Source organism: Hyperolius riggenbachi, chromosome 6 (genome assembly GCF_040937935.1).
Source record: "Hyperolius riggenbachi isolate aHypRig1 chromosome 6, aHypRig1.pri, whole genome shotgun sequence".
In the NCBI taxonomy this organism is placed as follows: domain Eukaryota; kingdom Metazoa; phylum Chordata; class Amphibia; order Anura; family Hyperoliidae; genus Hyperolius; species Hyperolius riggenbachi.
This window is the reverse complement of record NC_090651.1, coordinates 94,224,504-94,235,847: the sequence shown is the minus strand read 5'-3', so window position 1 is coordinate 94,235,847 and position 11,344 is coordinate 94,224,504.

Sequence of the window (11,344 nt, the reverse complement as noted above, 5' to 3'; positions counted from 1 at the left end):
TGGTCTGTGGGTGGTAGCCTGACAAAAATGACAGCTTCATGCCCATTTGGTGGCAAAATGCCCTCCAGAATCTAGAAATAAATTGGACTCCCCGATCTGACACTATGTTTTCCGGAATGCCATGCAGCCGGAAAACGTGGGCGATGAACAAATCGGCCAGTTCCTGGGCCGAGGGGAGTCCTTTCAAGGGCACAAAATGGGCCATCTTACTGAAGCGGTCGACTACCACCCAAATGACCGACATGCCCTCAGACCTGGGAAGCTCACCCACAAAATCCATGGACAAATGAGTCCATGGTTCACTCGGGGTGGGCAAAGGCTGCATAGTACCTACAGGTGCCAGCCGGGAGGGCTTGCTTTTTGCACATACCGTACACTCCCTAACAAACTCTTTGCAATCTGCTGCCAGAGAAGGCCACCAAGCACACCTGGCCACAAGATCTTGTGTTCTAGACGCCCCAGGATGTCCCGCATTCTTGTGTGAATGGAACATTTCCAAGACCTGGAGACGAAATGGTAGAGGAATAAACATAACCCCATCCGGTTTCCCTTCCGGGATGTCCTGCTGGAAGGGACTTAAAGTCTCCTTCCAGTCCTCCCAAGTTTCAGTTCTAGCTAGCACCAATTTCTGTGGGACAATGGTCTCAGAAACGGAGGGCTGTGCTGTCTCTGGTTCAAAGCACCTGGAGAGGGCATCTGCCTTAATATTCTTGCTACCCGGCGTGTACGTAATAATAAATCTGAACCTTGAGAAAAACAGTGACCATCGAGCCTGACGAGGGCTTAACCTTTTATAGTAATTCGCAAAGCCTAAAAAACGCTGCAAAGACTTCAACCCCACTGGCTGTGGCCATTCCAGAACAGCGGAGACTTTGGCAGGGTCCATAGACAGGCCCGAGGTTGAAATTATATATCCCAGGAAGGCAACATATGTGACCTCAAAGGTGCATTTTTCCAGTTTCGCATAAAGCATGTTTTGCCTTAATTTATTCAGCACAAACTTGACATGGGATCTGTGCTCGGAGAGGTTGTTAGAGAAAATAAGGATGTCATCCAGGTAAACCAGGACGAATTTGCCCAACACCTCTCTGAATACCTCATTAATTAGTTCTTGGAAGACGGCCGGGGCATTACACAGCCCGAAGGGCATCACCAAGTACTCGTAATGCCCGTCGGGCGTGTTAAAGGCCGTCTTCCATTCATCGTCCTCTCTAATCCGCACCAGGTTGTATGCACCCCGTAAATCCAATTTTGAAAAAATCTGAGTGTCAGTAATCTGCGTGAATAAGTTGTCTATCAAGGGCAAAGGATAGCGATTCTTCACTGTGATTTTATTCAAACCCCGGTAATCAATGCAGGGACGCAGGCCACCGTTTTTTTTCTTAACAAAAAAGAGACCTGTGCCAGCGGGCGACCGGGACGGGCGAATTAACCCTTTGGCTAGGTTCTCACGGATGTATTCCTGCATGGCCACTTTCTCTGGCCCAGACAAATTATAAAGATGGCCCCTGGGAGGCATACAACCAGATCGGAGATCGATGGGGCAATCGAACGGGCGATGGGGTGGTAACTTATCTGCAGCTTTGGGACAGAACACATCTGAATACTCAGAATACTGCATGGGTACACCCTCCAAATGAACCCTGGTTTGGCCTAACTTCACCTTCCCTAAACGCTGCTGAACACAATCATCTGACCAGCTAGTTAGCTGACCGGTGGCCCAATCGATCTGTGGGGAGTGGAGGTGCAACCAGGGCATGCCAAGGATAACTGTGAAGGTTGTCATTTGTAGCACGAATAACTGCAATCTTTCTCTGTGCAGCACCCCTATAGTGACTCCCACCTCTGGTGTCTGGGACAACGGATGATTCCTCTGCAGGGGGGAATCATCCACAGCTGTGACTTGGATGGGTGGTTTTACCGGGGTGAGTGAAATACCCAGTTTCTTAGCAAACTCAAAATCCATAAAATTAGCTGCAGAGCCTGAATCAACAAAGGCTTCAGTGACCTCGGTCTTATCTTCCTATGTAACTGTACAGGGAAGAAGCAACCGTTTATCTTCTAGGGGTAAGAGTCGGGCGCCTGGGGTGTTACCCCCTACAACTCCTAGGCGGTAGCGTTTCCCGGCTTATTAGGACAGTTTCGTACTCTATGTCCCCCTTCAGCACAGTACAGACACAGCTGTTCAGACATCCTCCGTCTTCGCTCCACCTGGGACAGCTTAGACCGACCAATCTGCATTAGCTCGGGTGGAGGCGAGACGGGAGGAGGTGAGGTAGAAGGAGGTGGGGTCACTGGGGTTGTGGCGTAAGACACTACTCTGACACGGTGACTACCCCTGGTCTGTCTTTGATAGCGCAGCCTGCGGTCGATTCGTATGGCCGCTGAAATGGCCTCATCGACTGTTCTGGGCTCGGGCTGACTTAGCATTACATCAGAGACCTCATCGGACAGTCCTGACAAGAAACAATCTAACAGGGCATAAGTGTCCCACCGAGCTATGACTGCCCACCTCCTAAATTCAGCTGCATAATCTTCGACCGGACCCTTGCCTTGACGCAAAAGCTTGAGCTTCCGCTCAGAAGTCGAGGCAAGGTCCGGATCGTCGTAAATTACCGCCATAGCTTTAAAACATTCCTCCATAGAAGTAAGGGCTAGGTCTCCGGTGGGCAAACTGTACGCCCACATCTGAGAGTCGCCAGATAACAAGGTTTTAATAAATGTGACCCTTTGGGTTTCGGTCCCCGAGGATCGGGGTCTCAACTCAAAATAAGACAACACTCTACTCCTAAAATTTCGAAAGTCAGATCTGTGGCCAGAAAATCTTTCGGGTACAGGCATACGTATGTCAATGCTGAGAGGAGATTGCACCTCGTCCACTTACGTCTGGAGGGTTTGTACAGACATTGATAGGGCATCAATTAATGCTTTGTGATTACCCAGCACTTGGTTGATGTTATCCACCGAAGTGGCAAGTGCGCCCAGACGGTCAGTGCGTGCGTCCATATTGTTTTGGTCTGTCGTTCTGTAACGATCGGTGTAACAGAGAGGGTCTGATTACCGGTGAACTGCAGTATCACCGAGAATACAGAATATACCCGATTATTGGTGATCTGCAGTATCACCGATAATCAGATATAAATTCTAACCTCTGGACACCTGAGGGATAAGAGTGTTTTGGGGGTAACAGTAATACTTAGAGTATTGCACCTTAGGAGAAGGTACAGAAGCAGTAAGGAGTACTGCACAGAAGTAAGTTCCTTCCGTATGCCTAGACTCTCCAGGGGGAGGAGCTAGGCTGAGGATAGGTAGGACAGAACGTGAGTGACACCAGAGAGAGGGTGTCACTAACAGGTCTGGGAACTACCTCTAACAGTAAGGCCAGTTCTCGAGGTCGGGCAATCCAGGTCGTTAACACACAGACAGATACGGTACAGATTCAGGAGACAGATACGGAATCCAATAAACAGGCAGGGTTTGGCAACTGAGTATTAGAATAGCGGGGTACAGAATCGAGAGGCAAATACAGAGTCCGGGAACGAGCAGAGTTTGGCAACAGGATATCAGAGATAGCAAGGTTCAGAATCAGAGTTCAGCAGGATAGTCAGGCAGGCAGAAGGTCATAACAAATAATACAGTTCAATATTCCTAACGCTAAGGTGTGAGGTCCGTGATCTTCAACACCTTTGGAAACTATGCTAGAACACAGATACAGACAAGGCCTGAGTGCTACCACGTAGTGATCGCAACGACAGACAACCAGAGAATGACCAGCACCCAGTATATATACACCTGTGCTCTCCAGCATCTCCCTCAAGTGCTGGACCAATGAAAGTTGCTGTGATTGTCAGCTGACCGGCCTGGTCAGCTGACCTTTCTCTGACTGCCATAAAGGTTCTGCCTCTCCGCGCGCACGCACGTCATTCTGAACCTAGGTGGACTATCAGTCCCAGCCACACCAGTACTGCTTTGCAATGTCTCCGCTGACCCATGCGCGGGGTTGGTCGCACCGCTATCTGCACCGGCGGCTGCCTCCCCGCGCTGGGTCAAAGTGTCAGCAACAGAGCCATGCGTGCTAACTGCCGCGTCAGACGCAGCGGTTTTTCCGCGTTCCGCCATGCTCTCCATGGAAACAGCCGCCTCACGCTGAGTGGAGGCGGCTGATTTTCCGCGTTTCCTTACAATGTCATGTTGAGGATTCTATTGATCTTATCAATTTAGCCAGGATGCCTGGGAAAGCCTCCTCAGTAACAGTTAAGGCATCTAATTACATTTATGTTTGCTAAAGAATGTTTCTCCTCTCTATGTCAGTGTATATAAGCTGTGTTTTTCAGTTTTGGTCAGGAACCAGTCCGACGAAGGCTTTTTATAAGTCGAAAGCTCACTGTATATCCATCTCTAAGTTAGCCAATAAATGGTATCATCCTGATTTAAAACTTCTTGTGTTAGTGCAAGCAGGGCCGTATCTATTAAGAGGCACCCGTGGGTCGGTGCCATGGGCGGGTCCTCGGGGGGGGGGGCACCTATAGTTCATTTTTTTTTTTTTAATTCATAAAAAACAAAAAAAATATTTTTTTTTGTTGGGCGGGGGGGGGGGGGGGGGAGGGGGCATGGGGGGAGCGGGGGGAGTGGCGGAGAGCGCACTTACAGATGAGGAGAGCTCGCTCACCCCCGCCCTCCAGCAGAGTGGCAGCGGCCAGCCAGGACATGATCCTGAACTTTGCATGCCGCCGCCCAGTGGCGTTCCTACTGTAGTGCGCAGGGGGGCGTGGCACACCGGGTGACAGACTGCTAGGGGGTGTCGCCACGACCCCCCACAGCAGCAGAGCAGGAGGGGGGAAGCAGCGCTAGAAGGAGGGGCAGTGGCGGCAGCAGTGGGGAGGGGGGAAATATCCCCCCCTCCCTCACCTGGGACCCCTCCTTCTGCCTCTCTCCCCCTCCATAGAGTAGCGGTGGCAAGTGCGGGCTCGGCGGCGGGGAGACATGTACAGAATTACTCACCACTTCCGCGTTCCAAGCGCCGGCAGCGTCATGTCGTCACAGATCTCCGTCTTCAAAGCCGCCCACTGTGCTTCCTGATTAGCGGAAGCACAGTGGGCGACATTGAAGGCGGAGATCTGTGACGACATGACGCTGTTGGCGCTTGGAACGTGGCGTGGTGAGTAATTCTGCGCATGTCTCCCCGCCGCCGAGCCCGCAGTTGCCACCGCTACTCTATGGAGGGGTAGAGAGGCAGAAGGAGGGGTTCCAGGTGAGGGAGGGGGGGATATTTCCCCCCTCCCCACCGCTGCCGCCACTGCCCCTCCTTCTAGCGCTGCTTCCCCCTCCTGGGGCATCTATACTGGGGGCAACTATACCAGCTATACTGGGGCAACTATACCAGCTATACTGGGGGCAGCTATACTGGGGGCAACTATACTGGGGGCAACTAAACTAGCTATACTGGGGTCAACTATACTGGGGGCAACTAAACTAGCTATACTGGGGGCAACTATACCAGGTATACTGGGGGCAACTATACCAGCTATACTGGGGGCAACTATACTGGGGGCAACTATACTAGCTATACTGGGGGCAACTATACTGGGGGCAACTAAACTAGCTATACTGGGGGCAACTATACCAGGTATACTGGGGGCAACTATACCAGCTATACTGGGGCAGCTATACTTGGGGCAACTATATTGGGGCAGCTATACTAGCTACACTGGGGGCAACTAATCTAGCTATACTGGGGGCAACTAACTAGCTATACTGGGGGGCAGCTATACCAGGCCAGCTATACTGGGGGCAACTATACCAGCTATACTGGGGGCAACTATACTAGCTATACTGGGGGCAACTAAACTAGCTATACTGGGGGCAACTAAACTAGCTATATTGGGGGGCAGCTATACTGAGGGCAACTATACCAGCTATACTGGGGGCAACTATACCAGCTATACTGGGGGCAACTAAACTAGCTATACTGGGGGGCAGCTATACCAGCTATACTGGGGGCAACTATACCAGCTATACTGGGGGCAACTATACCAGCTATACTGGGGGCAACTAAACTAGCTATACTGGGGGCAACTAAACTAGCTATACTGGGGGCAGCTATACTAGCTATACTGGGGGTAACTATACTAGCTATACTGGGGCCAACTATACTAGCTATACTGGGGGCAACTAAGCTAGCTATACTGGGGGCAACTATACTAACTTCACTGGGGCAACTAGTTTCACTGGGGGCAACTATACTAGCTTCACTGGGTCAGCTATACTGGGGGAAACTACTAGCTATACTGGGGGCAACTATACTAGCTATACTGGGGCAACTATACTAGCTAATACTTTAAATTACAGTTAGCTTCGCCCTCATCCGGTCATGACCACGCCCATTTTTGCCGAGAAGCACGCCACAGGTTGTGGCCATGCCCATTTTTAAGGGGGGGGGGTCTTTTAATACCCAGCACCGGGTGCGGGTCTTTTAATACCCAGCACCGGGTGCCAAATGCCCTAGGTACGCCACTGCCGCCGCCTGGTCTAGTGACGACACTAGACCAGGCGGTGGCATGCAGAGTTAAGGATCACGTCCTGGGCCTGGCCAACAGCTGCCACTCTGCTGGAGGGCGGGAGCGAGTCGGGAAAAGCCCGGGAGACACGCGAAGGAGCCGCTGGCAACTGCAGCCCAGCTGCCCAGCCAGGAGCCAGCTCGCCCAGCCAGGTAGGTACTCCGCCATCCCACTGCCCAGCTAGGTACCCAGCCAGCCCCTGCCCAGCCAGGTACCCAGCCAGCCAGCATGCCCAGCCAGGTACCCAGCCAGCCCGCATGCCCAGCCAGGTACCCAGCCAGCCCGCGTACCCAGCCAGGTACCCAGCCAGCCAGCATGCCCAGCCAGGTACCCAGCCAGCCAGCATGCCCAGCCAGGTACCCAGCCAGCCCGCATGCCCAGCCAGGTACCCAGCCAGCCCGCATGCCCAGCCAGGTACCCAGCCAGCCCGCATGCCCAGCCAGGTACCCAGCCAGCCCGAATGCCCAGCCAGGTACCCAGCCAGCCCGCTGCCCAGCCAGGTACCCAGCCAGCCCGCATGCCCAGCCAGGTACCCAGACAGCCCGCTGCCCAGCCAGGTACCCAGCCAGCCCGCATGCCCAGCCAGGTACCCAGCCCGCCCGCATGCCCAGCCAGGTACCCAGCCAGCTCGCTGCTCAGCCAGGTACCCAGCCAGCCATCATGCTCAGCCAGGTACCCAGCCAGCCCGCATGCCCAGCCAGGTACCCAGCCAGCCTGCATGCCCAGCCATGTACCCAGCCAGCTCGCTGCTCAGCCAGGTACCCAGCCAGCCATCATGCTCAGCCAGGTACCCAGCCAGCCCGCATGCCCAGCCAGGTACCCAGCCAGCCCGCATGCCCAGCCAGGTACCCAGCCAGGTACCCAGCCAGCCCGCTGCCCAGCTAGGTACCCAGCCAGCCCGCATGCCCAGCCAGGTACCCAGCCAGCCCGCTGCCCAGCCAGGTACCCAGCCCACTGCCCGCTCACTTAGCCAGGCAGTGGCTGGATAGTGTAATGGTTAAGGGCTCTAACTCTGACACAGGAGACCAGGGTTCAAATCTCGGCTCTGCCTGTTCAGTAAGCCAGCACCTATTCAGTAAGGAGTTTCTTGGGCAAGTCTCCTTAACACTGCTACTGCCTACTTAGTGCGCTCTAGTGGCTGCCTCGCAAGTGCTTTGAGTCTGACAGGAGAAAGGCGCTATACAAATACTGCAATTAATTACTCAGCCAGCCCACTGCTTGCTCACCCAGCAAGCCCACTACCCGCTCACCCAGCCAGGTACTCAGCCAGCCCACTGGTGTTATGCTGCCCACTGTGTGATTTACTGCTGAAATGCTGCCCACATTGTGATTATTTTCTGGTGAAATGTTGCCCACATTGCAATTATTCTCTGCTGAAATGTTGCACTCATTGCGATTATTTTCTGGTGAAATGTTGCCCACATTGCGATTATTTTCTGGTGAAATGTTGCCCACATTGCGATTATTCTTTGCTGAAATGTTGCACTCATTGCGATTATTTTCTGGTGAAATGTTGCCCACATTGCGATTATTTTATGGTGAAACGCTGCCCCATTATGATTATTTGGCACCTATGGGGGGTGGGGCCCCACCAAATTCTCGCAAGGGGGCCCAGTGATTTCTAGTTACGCCCCTGACTACTACCTAAACTGGGGATACCTATAGACCTGGATATCTATACTGGGGACACCTATAGTATGTCTACATTTGGACACATATAGACCTGGCTACTGTACTTATACTAATTATTTATATAGCGCCAACATATTACGCAGCGCTGTACAGAGTATGTAGTGGTTTGTCACATAACTGTCCCACAGAGGGGCTCACAATCTAATCCCTACCATAGTCATATGTCTATGTATGTATCGTAGTCTAGGGCCAATTTTTAGGGGAAGCCAATTAACATTATACTTATCTGTATGTTGTTGGGATGTGGGAGGAAACCAGAGTGTCTTAAGGAAACCCACACAGACACAGGGAGAACATACAAACTCCTTGCAGATGTTGACCTGGCTAGGATTCGAACCAGGAACCCAGCTCTGCAAGGCGAGAGTGCTAACCACTACGCCATCATGCTGCCATACCACTGTACTATATTGTACTTACATCTTCAGCAGTACTTCACGGAGTACGTAGTAATGTCACTGACTATCCTCTGAGGAGCTTACAATCTAATTCTCCCATAGTCTAATGTCCTACCATATTATTATGTATTTATATAGCACTGGCATCTTCTGCAGCACTTTGCAGAGAACATAGTCATGTTACTGACTTTTCTCAGGGGAGCTCACACTCTAATACCTACCACTATTTTGTGCGAGAGAACACTGGCTAATGCGTGGGGTTTTTTTTTGGGGGGGGGGGAACATTTCCTACTTGCTTTTTTAAGGTCACTTTACTCATACCCAGGGAGAAACCATGGTCCCACTGACTTTGGGCTGCACTCTTACTAGGATATTTTAATTGGCCACACCCACTGTGTTATGGACATGCCCACTGCATTCTGTGGCCATGCCCATTTTCCACGTTCTTCCACATTCTCCCGGGGTGCGCCGTAGGTTTGGGGTGCCTAGGGGACCCCAAACCCTAAATACAGCCCTGAGTGCAAGCTCTATTTATTGTGAATTGACATTAATGGGGTATTTACCTCACTAGTCAGTAATTCACCTCATTATTTGGTAACAATAGTTTTCCATACAGTTTTGTGAATTGACATTTCACAAAATATTCAGTAAATATCAGCTGTTTCTTTCTTTACCACATGTGGTAATGCTTTGTGAATGGAAAACATTCAATTGCAAAATGACTCTGACATAAGTCTAGCATTTTACTGAACAAACATGCATTCTCACTTTGAGTGATTCTAAAAGATGGAAACTCTGTGTCCTACAGGCATGGATCACGGCAAAGAAGCCAAACAAAGTTGCAAAGAGCAATGACTATCTACAGAGAAGACTATAACTCATATTGTCCATTTCTTTTTTCAGTGCAAGGATCCTGTTCAACTACCGCTAGAGAACTACAAGAATCTATTGCAGTGTAAGTTCTTCCTCTTCTGTTTAATGTTGGGGTTCAATGATTCAAAGCAAAAAAAAAAAGTTTTTCCTTAACCACTTTGTCCTCCTTGACGTATAAAAACGTCAAGGAGGACAGGCGCGCTCCCGCGGCCGATCGCGCGCGTGCCTGCGCACTCCAGGCTGCGGATTCGGTAGCCCAGGAATCGATGTATCGGGCTATGCTGCCCGATCACTGATTCCTCTCCCCCGCTGAAAAAGCGACAGCTTCTCTCGGAAGTTACGCTTTTTCTGAGACTATGTGACGTCATGTAAACAAACTCAAGGTTGCCATCTTGTGGCCAAAGAGTAAAACTACATTTAAAAGTAAAAAAAAAAATTACACTACACACATTTTTCCCTAAATAAAACACTATTTACTTCCCCCCCTCCCAAAAATACCCACATAAAATGTTTAATAAAAAAAAAAACCACATAAATATTTACCTAAGGGTCTAAACTATTTAAATATCTATGTAAAGATTAAATATTTCTATATTTTTTTTAATAAGCTTGTAAATAGTGATGGATTCAAAACGGGAAAAATGCTCTTTTATTTCCAAATAAATTATTTTCGCCATACATTGTGATAGGGACATAATTTCAACGGTGAAATAACCGTGACAAATGGGCAATTACAATACGTGGGTTTTAATTATGGAGGCATGTATTATTTTAAAACTATAATGGCCAAAAGCTGAGAAATAATGATTTTATTTCCGTTTTTTTCTTATTCTTACTGTCAAAATGCATTTACAGTAAGGTAGCGCTTAGCAAAATGTACCCCCCAAAGAAAGCCTAATTGGTGTCGGAAAAAACAAGATATAGATCAGTTCATTGTGATAAGTAGTGATAAAGTTATAGGCGAATTAATGGGAGGTGAACATTGCTCGGATGCATAAAGTGAAAACGACTGAGAGCTTAAGGGCCCTTTTACACTTAATCAGTTGCTCTCAGTTAAAACAGAAAGAAAACTGATTTTTAAAGTAACGCCCATGTTTTCGTATGGCACCTTTCACACTTAACGCATTTGAAATCTTCTTCCCAATGCAAAGCTATGGAAAAAACGCGTACCAACGCGCACTAACGCGTATCAACGCATACTAACGCACACCAACTGATTAAGTGTAAACGGGGCCATAGTGGTTAAAGATGCCGCTTTTAACAGATTAAGCAAATGTGTTTTTTATATATTTCTTAGTGTCTTATGTCCATCAGACTGCTTGGTAAATGGAAGAAGCGTTTGGGGAACTGATATCTACACAGATGTAAGTTAAAACCATAACTGACATTTCCCAGTAATACTGCATAGAACTGTCTAAATATGGAGTATCATTGAATATGTTTCTTGTTGCCGACTTCTAGGATTCCTCTGTTTGCAAAGCAGCCATCCATGCTGGAATTTTGGATAATAAAGGAGGACTAGTGATGGTTGAGAAGACTCCTGGTCAAGCCAGCTATAATGGATCAACCAGAAATGAAACCACAACAAGCAGTTATGGACCTTGGGCTGGATCATTTGTGTTACACAGAACATCTGGACCAGCAACTCCCAATCCCACTAAGCCACCAACTCAAAAACCACCAGGTATTCTTCCAACAAGAGACTATGGTGAACACAAAACTCTGTTTTACATTTTCTACCTTAATTTATAAGTAGGAATATTAACAACCTTCTCACATTGGGCATGATGCACGAACCGCTAGTACATTTGCAGTGCGCAAGTAGCA